Source organism: Perca fluviatilis, unplaced genomic scaffold (assembly GCF_010015445.1).
Source record: "Perca fluviatilis unplaced genomic scaffold, GENO_Pfluv_1.0 PFLUV_unplaced_scaf_34, whole genome shotgun sequence".
NCBI classification, from domain to species: domain Eukaryota; kingdom Metazoa; phylum Chordata; class Actinopteri; order Perciformes; family Percidae; genus Perca; species Perca fluviatilis.
In genome coordinates, this window is record NW_024375709.1 from 9570 (window position 1) to 24959 (window position 15390).

Genomic DNA, 15390 nt, shown 5'->3' on the forward strand with positions numbered 1-15390 from the left:
CACAGCTGACGACAATTCAAGTCTTGGGATAGTCGTTTGTTTGGTAGGGGCTACTCTTGCCTTTCCTATGACAAGTGAGCAACTTATCTTTCCTGTTTCACTTATAGCTCGAAGATATGAGCATGCACCATATCCATTGAGACTTGCGTCTGAAAAGTTGTGAAGCTCATATCGCCTAACCTTGACAAAGCTTGATGAAAGGTAGCTTCTTGGAATCTTTAAGGCTGCCAGGTGAGGCAAATCCTTGAGCCATGACTCCCATTGTGGCAAAATGTGCTCTGGGAGATCTTCGTCCCAGCCTACTTTGTCTCTGCATAACGTCTGAAGGATCTGTTTGCCGACTAATATGAAAGGAGTCACAAACCCCAGCGGATCATAGATTGAAGCGACAGTTGAAAGAACCCCTCTCCTTGTCAGTGGATTTTCCTTAACTACAAACCTGAATTCATCGGCTTTGACGCACCACTGAACTCCAAGTGCTCGTTCGATGTGAAGATCTCCTAGAGCCATGTCTCGATCTTTGGCTTGGGCACGTTCTGCAAGTGGTATTGCAGCAATCACTTCTTTGTCGTTTGACACAAACTTGTGTAGCCAGAGGTTTCCTGTTCTGCACAAGGCTCTCGACTCTTCCACCAGGTGTATGGCTTCAGCATGTGACCACACGCTTATTAAGCAATCATTGACGTAAAAGCTTCTCTGGATGAACGTGATAGACCCTTCGCTAAATCTTCCTGCGATGCCAGATGCGTACGTCCGAAGTTGGAGCAGATGACCATTTAGGGAAGTTTCTTGGTAGCGTGCAGAACAGTAAAAAAAACACATAGATCTTCCCTGGTTTGTGGGGGTGGTAAACTCTGTGGTGTGGAATGTACCATGCTGGCTGGTTATAGAGTTCAAGCTGTGGAACCTTCTCAACATCTCCTCGGGTTATGTCATTCATGAAATGGACATAATCCTCGTAGTACTGCTTATTTCTCCTCAGTCGTCGCTCTAATGAGGTGAGCTTATGAACTGCACATTGTCTATTGTCTGGTATATTAGGTTTGTCCGTCTTGAAAGGAAGCGGGAGCTCATAATGGCCATCTTCCTTCTGCCTTATGCCTTCTTTTGCTTTAAGCAAGAAGAGAAGGTCTTCCTGAGAAACTGGGTTATCATCTGTAGTGTGATCTTTAAAGTCAGATTCGAGGACTTTGATTACATCCGTTGGGTTGATCTCTTTGACTCCAGTTTTGCAGACAAAGTGTACTTCATCTTCAGCTTAACGGATGGTTGCATGGCAGGTGTCACTTGTCGCACTATGATTCTGTGACTGGTCACTTGCTGGGTTCGAGCAGCCGACAATGCTCCAGTCGAGATCAGTTCGCTGAGCAAATGGAAGATTTTCTTCACCACAAAGGATTTCTCTTGGAAGAAGGGCTTGATGACAATTATAGCCTATCAGCAGACCTACTTCGCAGTCCAGTGGTGATGGGATCTTGTCCGCCAATTGCTTCAGATGAGGCCATTTTAGAGCCGTTTCAGCGGTTGGAATGTGCGATCTATCGGCAGGAATAAACTCTTGTGTGAAAAGTGGTGGCAATGGGATCCTTTTCTCTAAGTTGTATCCTCTCACTTGTAGACTTGTCAGTTTCTGGCATGGTATAACTGTCGACCTTGAAGACATTGTGGACAGACACAAACTAACACTCTCTTTATTTGTGTTGAGCTCTTGGGCCATTTCGTCTAGGATGAAGGTTGTATCGCTCTGCGTGTCTAAGAGCGCGTAGACTAGAACTTCTTGATCCGGCTGTTTTATGGACGAAACCCAGACTGGTATGATCGAGGACGTTTGTATGTTTGGCCCTTCTTGTATGACTCTGTTGGTAGTTGCTGTTGCAGCTATTTCTTTGGTATCTGTTCCATCCTTTGAGTTGTCGTCTCTTTTTGGGGGTGTTGACCTTTGATTTAGCTTGAATTTGTCATCATGCAAACATGTTGGATGTCTCTTCTGACATACACTCACCTAAAGAATTATTAGGAACACCTGTTAAATTTCACATTAATGAAATTATCTAATTATCCAGTCACATGGCAGCTGCTTTAATGCATGTAGGGGTGTGGTCCAGGTCTAGACAATATCCTGAACTCCAAACTGAATGTCAGAATGGGAAAGAAAGGTGATCTAAGCAACTCTGAGCGTAGCATGGTTGTTGGTGCCAGACGGGCTGGTCTAAGTATTTCACAATCTGCTCAATTACTGGGATTTTCACCCACAACCATTTCTAGGGAATACTAAGAATGGTCTGAAAAATGAAAAACATCCAGTATGCTGCAGTCCTGGGGGGTGAAAATGCCTTGTTGATGCTAGAGGTCAGAGGAGAATGGGCCAAGTGATTCCAGCTGATAGAAGATCAACTTTGACTCAAATAACCACTCGCTACAACCGAGGTATGCTGTAAAGCATTTGTGAAGCCACAACACGCACAACCTTGAGGCGGATGGGCTACACCAGCAGAAGACCCCACCAGGTACCACTCATCTCCACTAAAAATAGGAACATGAGGCTACAATTTGCACAAGCTCACCAAAATTGGACAGTTGAAGACTGAAAAAAAATTGCCTGGTCTGATGAGTCTCGATTTCTGTTGAGACATTCAAATGGTAGAGTCAGAATTTGGCGTAAACAGAATGAGAACATGGATCTGTCATGCCTTGTTACCACTGGGCAGGCTGGTGCTGGTGGGGGTGTAATGGGTGGGGGATCCCTTTCTCCTTCAGAACTGCCTTACTTCTTTGTGTCATTGATTCAACAAGGTGCTGGAAGCATTCTTTAGAAATGTTGGCCCATATTGATAGCATAGGGTCCAACACAGTATTAGTATGGTGTTCCTAATAATCCTTTAGGTGAGTGTACACTACCGGTCAAAAGTTTTAGAACACCCTAATTTCTCCAGGTTTTTATTGAAATTCATGCAGTTCAATGTTTTATTGTATTCTGAAATGAAAGAATAGAACAAATGAATAATTAAAAAAGAAATCATGGAATCAATTTATAAACCAAAATGTATTCATCAAAGTAGCCCCCTTTGGCAGATATAACAGCTGAACATACTCGTGGCATTCTTTCTACAATGGAAATCAAATATTCTTCAGAAAGTTCTTCCCAACTCTGTTGCAGAAGTTTCCATAAATGTGTGGCACTTGTAGGTTGCTTTGCTTTCACTTTTCTGTCCAGTTCATCCCAAACCAGCTCAATGGGGTTTAAGTCTGGTGAATGTGCTGGCCACTCCATGTTTTTAAGCTTACCATCTTGTTCTTTTTTCCTGAGGTAGTTCTGGCATAGCTTGAACTTATGTTTTGGGTCATTATCTTGCTATAGGATGAACCCCTGACCAACTAGGCGCATACCAGAGATACTGCATGGTGCTGCAAAATGCTATGGTAGCCGTTTTGGTTCAGGGTGCCTTTCACTCTGTACAAATCACCGACCCTGGATCCAGCAAAACAGCCCCAGACCATCATGCTTCCTCCTCCATGTTTGACAGTTGATGTCACACACTGAGGAACCATCCTTTCGCCTACTCAACGGCGTACAGAAATCCTACGTGATGAACCGAAGATTTCAAATTTTTATTCATCAGTCCATAAAACTTTCTTCCAGTCTTCAGTAGTCCATTGACGATGTTTATTGGCCCAGGCAAGCCTCTTTTTCTTATTCTGACGTCTTAGCAATGGCTTTCTTGCTGCAACTCGACCTATCAAACCTGCAGCTTGAAGTCTTCTCTTTACAGTTGAAACTGAGACTTGCTTATTACGACCACTATTAAGCTGTGCTTGAAGCTGTTGTCCTGTGAGCCGCAAGCTTTTGACTCTCAGAAACTTGTCTTCAGATTCGGTTGTGGCTTTGTGTCTGCCAGACCTCTTCCTGTCAGAGTTTCCCCCAGTTTCTAAGTGCCTTTTGATGGTGAAGAATACTGTACTCACTGACACCTTGACTTTCTTCGCAATTTCTCTGTAGGAAAGACCAACATTCTTAAGTGTTATGATGGTCTGTCTCTCTTCCATTGTTAATTGCCTTTTTCCTGCCATTTTTATAGCAACACACTACTTTCTGCAGTACAATACTGTTCAAATCATGCTCACGAGGGTATGATACCACAGTGTGTTCCAACAATACTTTTATACAAACAGAGGGGGTTGTAAGTAATCCAGACAAGTTGGAACACCTGTGGGAATTGGTAGCACCAACTTTCAAAGCTTGATCAACCTCCATTTCTGCAGAACAGTTTTACATTGTTTATCCATTTCTTGTTCCCTGAAAAAGGCCTTTTTGTAAAATACTGAAATGTACATGTATATGTTTTGGTTAACCTATACTTTTTTTTTTAACCTCAGGCAGTAGTGTATTTCACATGTGCTTTTGTTATCACACATTTTTGAGTGATGACCAGTCTTCAAACATCCAAAGCAAAGTTTTTCTGCTTGCACAAACTTAACACGATCTTGAACCATCCTTTCAATGAACTTCCTGCACTTTTTTTTCACCACTCCTCTTCAGAGGACAACTTTATTTTTATTATAGAGTGATTTTTTATATACACAGTATGTTACATTCAGATTTAGAATTACATTCAGTGCATTAACGGTTGCCCCACCGTGACCATTCACCCTGTTTTAGTGAGACCCTGGATCCATATAAGGGCAGGGGGGATTTAAAGCACCATGTACGAAGTCTAACACATAACACATTAAACGCAACAAGGTGAAAAACAGAACAAAAGAAGGAAGTGAGACGGGACAATAACAGAACTGACAAGACGGGACTGGACAGAACAGTTGACAAACACCAGAATGTATTATTAATAATTGGGTAGAATGATCTACGATTCATATTTGGGTGATTACGGTTTTCGTGTTTGAGGGAGTTGGAAAAACATGTTATGCATAAGTGTGGATGGTGTTTCAAGTGTGTGTATGTGTGTATGAGTAAAGTGATAACTTTAGGGAGAAATAATGAAAAAAAAAATGAAGACAAGAAAAAAGGAAAAAGAAATGGGAAATTAGAATAATTAAATTATATAAATAATGTAAAAGTACTAAGGAGGGCGGGGTATTACATAATGGAGGAGGGAGGAATATGTCTGGTAATACACGGCTTGTAGTTATATTTTTGTTGAATTTAGAAATGGACCAGGGGCCTATACCATGAAGCTGGTTTAGGTGGCTAGCCAGCTATGTTTCAGTTTAGTTTCCACCAACCCTGGGTTTTAGGTACTATGAAAGTAGCTCGGCTTGAATCGGTGTTCGTCGCCATGGTATCTTACGCTGCACGGCTAACATGCTCTGGGGCAGGTTATGTTCTGGATTCGAGATCTCAGTCAGAAGTTTGACCAATCAGCGGTGAGCAAAGAAACATATAGGTGACGTAATTAATTCCCAGTTTCTGTTCTCTGTTGAAAACACCTTTTCTTCCAAATCCTGTGGACATCTCAGCGCAAATTGTTGGACGAGCACTTCGTAGAGAAAGACTTTCTAGGGACAGACAAAATCCCCTTGACTTTCCTGATACTTACTTGCATGAAAGATACACTTGTATGAAAGATACACATTTTCCGCGGAAGGAATAACTTATCTTTGCTAACTTCATGAGCCGCACATAACAAATGTGACTCGTCGAAGCCATGCACTTACTGTACCGCAAAAGGTATGTATTGCGTTGCGTTTCTTCGCAAGTGGTACATACTTGTATGCGGTCGGCGATGCGGAGAACCTAGGGAAAAACACGGTTTGTCAAACCATTTGCAAGGTGGTCATCGCACTGCAGGGGTACATAAATAGCTTCATTGTGTTCCCTGGACATTTATCGACTATGTCCATAAAAGAGGGGTTTTATAAAATTGATAATATATAAGATATATTGATAGGGTGACATGAACAAATTTAACCTTTCACCCATTTCAACCATCATTTTTTTTTCCTTCAAAAAGCAGCTTGCACTTAGAGCACTTAAGTATTATACACTAGTCTACAGTAGCTACATGTTAAGAATGAGATATATATATATATATATATATATATATATATATATATATATTTTTTTTTTTTTTTTTCATATGAAAGGATTCCCTAGAGTCATTGGAGCAATGGACTGCACACATGTTGCAATCTCCACAGCTATAGGAGAACATGAGGCAGATTATGTGAACAGAAAGTCCTTTCACAGCCTTAATGTTCAGGTAGGGCTACTATATATATATATATATATATATATATATATATACAAGCTTGGATTCCAAATGGCCTTGCTCAGTGCATGACTCACGAATTTTCCATGAGTCTATGTTGTGTCTGTAGCCCTCCTACTCAATTCCATTTTGTTTTGGGATTTATCATGTGCATGGGGAATGAATTGGTGAGAGGTTACTAGAATTTAAAGTTAGGATGTATCCACAGCAACTAAAATTTCGGGCATGCGACTCTGCTAAAGTGTAGAGAGGCCTGGTTAGCTTAAATATAGCTATACTGTGTTTGTTTGTTTGTTTGTTTTTCACTGTGAGCATAAAACTCCCATGCACATATATTTAACCACTATAACCCTTATTTGCAAAAAAAATAAAAATAAAATCACATTTCAATCACATACACTTAAATATCAGACCACAAAGATTGAATGCTATACTCAAAATGTATTTATATTTATTTCCAGAACCAGTTACAATTGTAGCTAATGTTAAATTGCTTAAAGTAGCTCAATTTATTTCTCCTTACTGCTGAATATATCCTCACCCCCCACTGGACTGTCTTCACAGGTAGGGTGGGGAAGTTGCCTCGGTGAGAGTGTAAATTCAAACAAAAGGCACCTTTTGTCTTTGTTTCGTGTGACTTAAAAGAATGTGTGAAAACAGCTGCTGTTTTGACTTGCAATGGGCTTCATCAATCACGCAGACTTAATCCTACTTACTGCAAAAAACAGAAATAAAATAAAATAAAAATAACAGATGAAAAATAAAATGCACTTATCTTCAACTACCTGAAACATTGGAGCAACAAACATTAATTCACAAAAACTCTGAGCAGATATTTTGCTCCCATTTTAAACTGCTAGCTGCTCATTCATGCATTCACTGAGAAACTTCATTCAAACATTTCCACATCTTTCATACCTTCAGGGTCGGCGCCCAACTCTTCAAAGACATATTTTACTCCCATTTTAAACTGCTAGCTGCTCATTCATGCATTCACTGAGAAACTTCATTCAAACATTTCCACATCTTTCATACCTTCAGGGTCGGCGCCCAACTCTTCAAAGACATTCATACAGATTAATCCATTTTCTCACTGCTTGAGCTTGCACGCTTTTTCACAAAATTCTAACCAGTCATCCAGTTAGTTTTTCAATCATACAGCATTTACACCGCAATCTCTTCAGAAATTTAATTTCTCTAGTTTACCGTATTTTCCATAGTCTGACCCTTAGCTTTTTAACAGTAGACGCTCTGTTGTAATGATTTACCAACCAGATGGAGTCGCTGTTCGTTATCTGGAATTTCCAATGCAAAACTCAACACAAACGTACATCCACAACCACACTGCTCCCGCAACCTCAACATGTCCACAACCGCTGAGCTGCACGCTCTCAATTTAAACAAAACAATCTTATTTACAATTTTTCACAAAACACACAGCGCAGAGTCGCTGCCGCGGACTCAAATCCCAACACCACAATTATATTTCAAAAATATTTACAGTAGGCCTCTGTACAATTTCCTAAGTGTTTTTTACACAATTCGACTATACCTATATTAAATTGATTTTCCTATTTCCATACTATGGGTCACGAGGAAAACTGAAGTATCTTCCAATGGCGCTTTATCCCCGCCGTCGCCGCGAGATCAGCATTACCAAGTCCTGTCCTTCACAGTTGTTTACACTGGCTTTAAAAAAGTCTTAATGTTTTCTTCCGTGCCTTCACAGAAACAAATTTTCTGTCGCCGCCCTCGCGGTCTTTCTATTTAAAATTTATCAGTCTAACTCGGCCCTTGTTAGGGACTTTTAAAAATTTAAATGGCGTAACAAGGTCTGCTCTTTCAACAGAACTCATAAATTCAAAATGTAGCCTCACAGGTTTCACTAGGTCGACTTTTTACGGATTTCATAAATTCAACATTTATACAAGTAAAACCAGGTCAACTCATGCACTTTAAAATCTACACATGTACCCATCAATCAGAGTATAACTCGGACTTTTAAAAATTTAACAGGCGTAACAAGGTTTGCTTTTTCAAGAACTCATAAATTAAATAATGTATACAGGTTTACTAGGTCGACTTTTTCACGATCTCATAAACTCAAAATTTATACAAGCTAAACCAGGTCGACTTTTTCACGATCTCATACATTTTTAAATTTACACATGCATCCTGGTCGTCTTTTTCACGAACTTTCTAATATGCACGCGGCTCAAACTCTCGGGTCTCTCGCCCCGGTCGGCTATTGAGATATCTATTCCATGGACCTTCTTCAGGCTTTTAAGCTTAACACACACAAAACACACACAATACAAATAACAACAAACAACATACATTGCTTTTGACTTATCGCCTTCACCGCAGTTTTCAATTGGGATTTTAATACACTTACAAGTTTGACGCTGCTGATCTCTCCCACCTAAATCTTCCTAAATTAACTCTTTGCAGATTTTCGATAAAAACAGGTTCTGGCTCACCTTTTCATTTCGGGCCCTGTGTGAGAGAGGTCAGCAGTCAGCGCTCCAGTTTTTCAATTCGCCTTTTTTCCTTTCATCCTCCAAAATTCACCGTCGGGGTCACCATTTGTTAAGAAATCTTTAAAAGACGTGTTCGTTCTGATTTCTGGAGGAAGGAGGAGAGGCTGGGGTCGAATTGGAAGTTAAGCAAAATGTGTAATAAAACAACATAAAAAACAACAGTCAAAACACAATCAAACATAAAACATGAAAACACTGTCAGCAGCAGACTGCAAACATGCTTCCCCTTGTCGGGACACAGATTGCAGCCATGCGACATGACAAAACAATACACTGCAACCAGCGGACCACAGAACCTGTTCCCTTGTCGGGGCCCAGGCTTGTGGCCTCGAATCCTTCTCCTGCTCCCACATTTATTCCTATTTCTCAGGATAAGGAAACACCTCTTAATTTAGGTTTACTCCAGGTCACAGACTAAGGTTGATTATCATGGAAGTGTTGATTATATTCAAGTTTACAGAGTTTGCATTTCCTTTGTTCTAACCCAGACTTGGCACCAGGAGGTTGGAGACTCAAAAAGACGTTCCTCTTCATATGTTAATAGTTGGTTTTAACCTAATCAATTTAACCAAAGACAGGAAGAGGGGGAGAGAAATAACCAGCTGTTTTTACCTTAGTCATTCTAGATTCCATTCCTATTTTCATAACCTGACTGCAGCATACAATTTATTATTTAAAACATAATACATAAGCATAGTTTTATCTTTTTACAACCTAACAGTTAACCTTTCAAAATGTCCACATAGTCCAAATGAAATGACTGAACAATACCCCGGGGTTTTTTTCTACTATGTCTCAGTTTTGTGGTACCACAACGTTGGCGCGCTTGTTGGAGCTCAGTGGAAATCTTTCCAGCGAATATTGTCTGTACTCACGGTTCCTTGGCAGCCGGCATCCAATACATTGCATTGCTGCCATCTACGGAACTAGCACCTTAATGCACTATATCCGATGATACAGTCCAGTGTCTATTAAAAATTTGAAAAAACAACGTTTTCCCCTCCCACTTGATCCTAATTCTAAAATACTTTTCAGAGACACTTCTTTCAAGCCAATTTCTTGCAATTCTCTGAGTAGATCTTGTCTTTGACGGTCATAATTTCTACAAAAAATCAAAACATGCTGCACTGTCTCCGGTTCCTGACATGAACACAAACCACTCTGGTGCTTACCTAAAATAAATAAATTGCTGTTCAGAAACGTGTGACCAATCCTCATTCTAGAAATAATAACCTCATCCCTACGTCTACTTCCGGTAGGTTGCCAAACTGCGCTCTGGATGGCACTGATTGGATAATCAACAAAACTGACACCTGGCCACCCAATACAAAATAAAATGACAGAGGGTTCAAAGGTTACTCACAACAGAAAATATTTCAACACCTCACAATTGTATAACTCAATAACAAATATGAATTAATATTAAATATTAATAACAAAAAGGTATTCAATGACAGGAACAATTGAACTGACCCATATTTAAGAATATACTGTATTTCTCTTAACAGAACACAAAATAAACAATATATAAATTTAGAAGGGTGCTACATGTCAACGCTTTGAGGAAGGCAAGTTAAATTTGGTACAGTATACATACATGTTAGTGTTTATTTTAATTGTGACAGCAAAACTTATTTTTTTTCTTCCCATTTTCTGTTCTATGACAGGGCTTTTTGATGGCCTGTTGGTAGGAGACAGGGGTTATGCATGCCAGAGGTTTTTGCTAACCCCCTATCCTGACCCTCAGACAGGGCCACAAAACCGCTTCAATGTGGCCCTCATTAAAACCAGGGTCAAGATCAAGATGACCTTTGGCATCCTAAAGGCATGTTTCAACTGCCTTAGGCGCTTAAGAGTGTCACCAGAGCGGGCATCACTGATAGTGGCTGCATGTGCCATTCTGCACAATATAGCCATCATAAAGGAGCGAGTACCACCACAAAACCAGCTTCTCCCAGATGAAATTGACCCCATCACACTTGACCACCCAGCTGGCACAGCTGTCAGAGATGCAATCACAACACAATATTTTACTTAATAAAAACACATTCACACTGCAGATAGGTCTCAAACTGTTTTATTGGTCATGTGGCTAAAGGGAGGAAAAAGAGAGCAAGAGAAAGTTATATTAATAAATATTCATGGTGTTCACACTAAAGGGTTACTTGATTAAATAAGTTAACATACTGAGATCTGTTTTTTTTCCAGCTGATTGATCTCCAATTTAATTTTTTTTATTTGGAGCCTCCTCAGCTTACAGTGCAGCTCCTTTAGTGAACAGTCTAGTTCCAGACTCATTTTTTAAAGGGCCCTGACTGAGTCTGTGTCCACCTGAAACAATTCCACCACAAACAATCATTACAAGTTTTCTGGAGGTTAATCAAATCACAGTGGCATGACTTTTTACAAACATAGATAATTTTTGTATTACAAGTATTACCTTGTTCACATTCCTTCTGTAGCCCATTGAGGTAGAGGCCTCAGTTTCTGGGTCAGGTTGTGAAAAATCCTACAATAAAAGAGATGTGTAAGGGCCAGTCACTTAATTATCTTAATTATGAAACATTCAAGTGTGTGCCATAATAAAAAGCCCATGTTGGGCATTCACCTCAGCAACTGTCTCAGAACACACAGACAGAGTGTCTTCATTTGCTTCACCCTAATAAGTAAAAGTAGGCCAATGTAAACCATAACTGTTATAAAGAAGGTTGTGTTCATGGTGTTCTGTCTGCTGCATACTGACCTCTGTGTGGGAGACTGTGTGCATGTGTGCTGGCTTCAACAGGGACACTGTATTTCCCTCTACTGCAGAACATAGAGTCAGCCATATTTAACCCTTTTTTTTAAATTATTAGTAATGCATTGAACATACATACCCAGTGTCACTTGCGTCGAGGAGCCAGCACCAGGGTCAGATTGCACAGCACCTGAAACCCCATCCATAATTGGCCGCCCCTTATTATTACTCAAAGCCAACTCCTCAGCCACAGTGTATTCTGCAGGAGGTGGCCCTCCCCCAGTTTTCCGGATTTCACATTTTTTTCTGTTTGCTGCAAGGAAGTGTTTGTTATAAAATGTTCACAAAAATAATAAAAGGTTGTGGTAAATACTCACCACTTTGAATTATATTTTTATATTTTATCTTGATCTGCTGCTAAGAACGTTTGGAGTTGGGGTTGCATCTAAAAATCAATTAATATTAATCTTTCTTAGGATGTCAAAGCCAATACATTCACATTTTACACACATACATATATAGCATATATACATATATATATATATATCATATATATATACATATATATATATATATATATATATAGCATATATATATACATATATGAATACACACATTTTAATTTTGTTTAATACATTTTTAATATGATTAGCCTATATTCATAATTTTTACATTAATGGCCTTAACTTACACATTAACGCAATCAGCAATCTTCCTCCAAGATTGTTCTCTTGCTTTGGCAGCAGAGACAGTATTACTGTGTGCTTGAAAAACATTTTTATATTCTTCATATTTCTGAAGAATCATTTCTTGCTCCTCCGCGGAAAAATATATTGCTCTCGCTCTATCCATATCGAATGTGATTGGTTGTTCGGTGCCGACGTCACTCTTTTATGTGCACGCGCATGCGGAGTAATCAGAGTTTAAGGATCAAAGCCTGGGTTGACAGAGAAAGTTGATGAGCTGCGTCATGGTACCAATAAAGCCTGATTGCATCGGTTTGGTTTTGTCAACTCTTAACCAATCCTGCAACCCTGAGTATGTTCAACTACCATCATGGTACAGGCCCCAGGTATCTTCAAAGGCTGATATTTGCTTCTTTCTGTATGCCTTGTGTTTTTCCATTGAGATGTATTCTGAGATTAAATTTGTCCAGTGATTGATGTGGCAAGAATTCTTTGATTTCCAGTTTTGGAGGACTACTTTTTTAGTAACAGCTAGAGAAATGAACAACGGATTCCTGAAGTTTTGCGGGATGTGGATTTCGGAGATATCACCAAGGAGACAGAGTGTTAGAGAAGATGAGATTCTGTAGCTCAGGGTGGTGGACAGTGTCTCGGTGACTGTGATCCAGAATGAATGAAATGGTTGACAGAGCCACTGGCGTGTAGATAATAGTCTGTGCTACCTGAGGTGCATTGTGAACAAATACCTATGTTTGCTAGGCCAATTTTGAACATTTTACTTTGGGTGATGTGAGTCCTATGACTGACTTTATATTGGTTAAGCTGCAGGTTTGCGTTAGCAGTCATGGAGAAGGTATTCTTACAGATTTGTTCCCAGTATTCAGGGTTGGGAGAGAAGGCCAGATCAGCTTCCCACTTGGTTGTTGGGAGTGTTATTGTTGTGTTTAGGTTGGAAATCATTGTATATAGCCGAGAGGTTAGTTTTTTTAAGTTATTAATTTTCACAAGTGTCTTCTGTGAGCTGAGACGGTTGTAACGTGTTATTGGTGATTACGATTTTATCTTTTATTTTAAGTCTAAGTTGTTGATATTGAAGGAACTGTTCTCTCCCAACCCCATATTTCTCTGTGAGTGTGTTAAATGACATGAAATGGTTGTTCTCAAATAGGTGGTGAAGGTGTGTGATTCCTTTTTGTGCCCATATGGAGAAGTAAAAAGGTTTGTTCTGTAACATGAACACTGGATTGTGCCAGAGTGGGGTGAACTTGTTTAATTCTGGTGATGATTTTGTGATTTGGTTTGTTTTCCACCAGGCTGCCAGAGTTGAATAAATGGTAATGTGTTGGCATAAGTTGGATTTCTTGATTGATTGTGAGAGAAAGGGGAGATCTGCAATTGGGATGTTTTTACATTGGTTTTGTTCCAGTTCCAGCCATGGGTAATTGTGCTTATGTATACTGATCCATTTAACCATGTACTGTAATTGATTTGCCAGGAAGTAGTGATAGAAGTTTGGTGCCTCAAGTCCACCATGTGATTTTTTATTTTGTAGTGTTGAGAGTGATATTCTCGTTTTTCCAATAAAACTGTGTTGTTAATGAATTCTGAGTAATGGGGATCATAGAAAAAAGGTAGTTAATCTGAGGTAAGGTTTTCATTTTGACTACAGCTATTCTTCCAATGAGTGTGAGTGGGTGGTTAGACCAGCGTTTATAGAATTATTTATTAATTTATTTAGAAGGGAAGTATAGTTGAGTTCTGATAGCTTGGGGGAAATCTGAATCCCTAGGTACTTGATGTTGCCTGTGTGAAGGTGGAGGGAAGTGTCCTGAGCTCCAAAATCCCATGCGTCATCTGAGAAGGGTAGTAAGATTGATTTGTTCCAGTTGATAGTGTAATGCGAGACATGGGAGAATCTGTTGATGATATTGAAAGTTTCTTTAAGTGACACCTGTGGGTTCTGTAAATAAAGTAAAAGATCATCTGCATATAAACTCATTTTGTGTTGTACGTTGGCTACCTGAATTCCTTTGATTATGTTGTTTTGTCGTATTGCTGCTGCGAGAGGTTCAATGAAAATGGACTGTTTTTATATAGCGCTTTTCTAGTCATAACGACTACTCAAAGCGCTTTAACGTAGTACAGGAACCATTCACACACATTCATACACTGTGGCCGAGGTTGCCGTACAAGGTGCCACCTGCTCATCAGGTAAACATTCACACACATACATACACACATACATACACTCCGATGGCGGAGCATCGGGGGCAACTCGGGGATCAGTGTCTTGCCCAAGGACACTTCGGCATGGAACTGCAGGGCCAGGGATCGAACCACAAACCTTCCGATTGGCAGGCGACCTCTCTACCACTTAGCCACAGCCGCCCCTTAAAAATGGCAAAGAGGGAATGTGAGAGAGGGCATCCCTGTCTGGTGCCCTGATGCAGTGTGAAGCTTCCGTTCCTAATTCCGTTAGTGGTAATGGTGGCCTTGGGTGATCTGTACAGTGTTTAATCCAGTGGATGAACGACTCTCCAAACCCAAACCTGTGAAGTGTATTGAATAAAAATGACCAGTTTACTTTATCGAAAGCTTTTTCTGCATCAAGTGAGATAATAATGGTTTTCTGTTGTGTTTGTGATATATTGAATAGGTTGAAAAGTCTGCGTACATTATCTGTAGTGTGTCTATCTTTTATGAAGCCTGTCTGATCTGGATGAATGAGTGTGGAAGTGACTGTTTCTATTCTGGTTGCTAGTGCTTTGGTGATAATTTTCAAGTCAGTATTCAATAGCGAGAGAGGTCGGTAGCTAGAGGGGTGAGATGGGTCTTTGTTGGGTTTTAACAGTAATGTCATGGCTGCTGTATTCATGTGTGTGGGTATAGTTGAGAAAGTTTTTATTTCAATGATTACTCTGTTGAATAATGGTGATAATATATCCCAAAAGTGTTTGTAGAATTTGGCTGGCAGTCCATCTGGTCCGGGAGATTTGTTACTAGGAATTTTATTGAGGGCTTTGGTAAGTTCATTGAGGCTAAGAGGTTCGTCTAGAATGTTGGTTTGTTCGGCAGTTAATTTTGGTAATGTCACACTGTTTAAGAAGGTATCGATTTCTGATTGTGTAGGTTGATGAGTAGGGGAATAGAGGTTGCTGTAGAAATTCCGAAATATGTTTTTTATATCCTGTGGGTTTTGATTA

At 39.8% G+C, this 15390-nt stretch overlaps 1 pseudogene; it reads left to right on the forward strand.

Moving 5' to 3' along the window:
- Nucleotides 1-1075: 1075 nt before the first annotated feature.
- On the forward strand, nucleotides 1076-10802 carry LOC120555228 (annotated as a pseudogene).
- Nucleotides 10803-15390: the final 4588 nt, after the last annotated feature.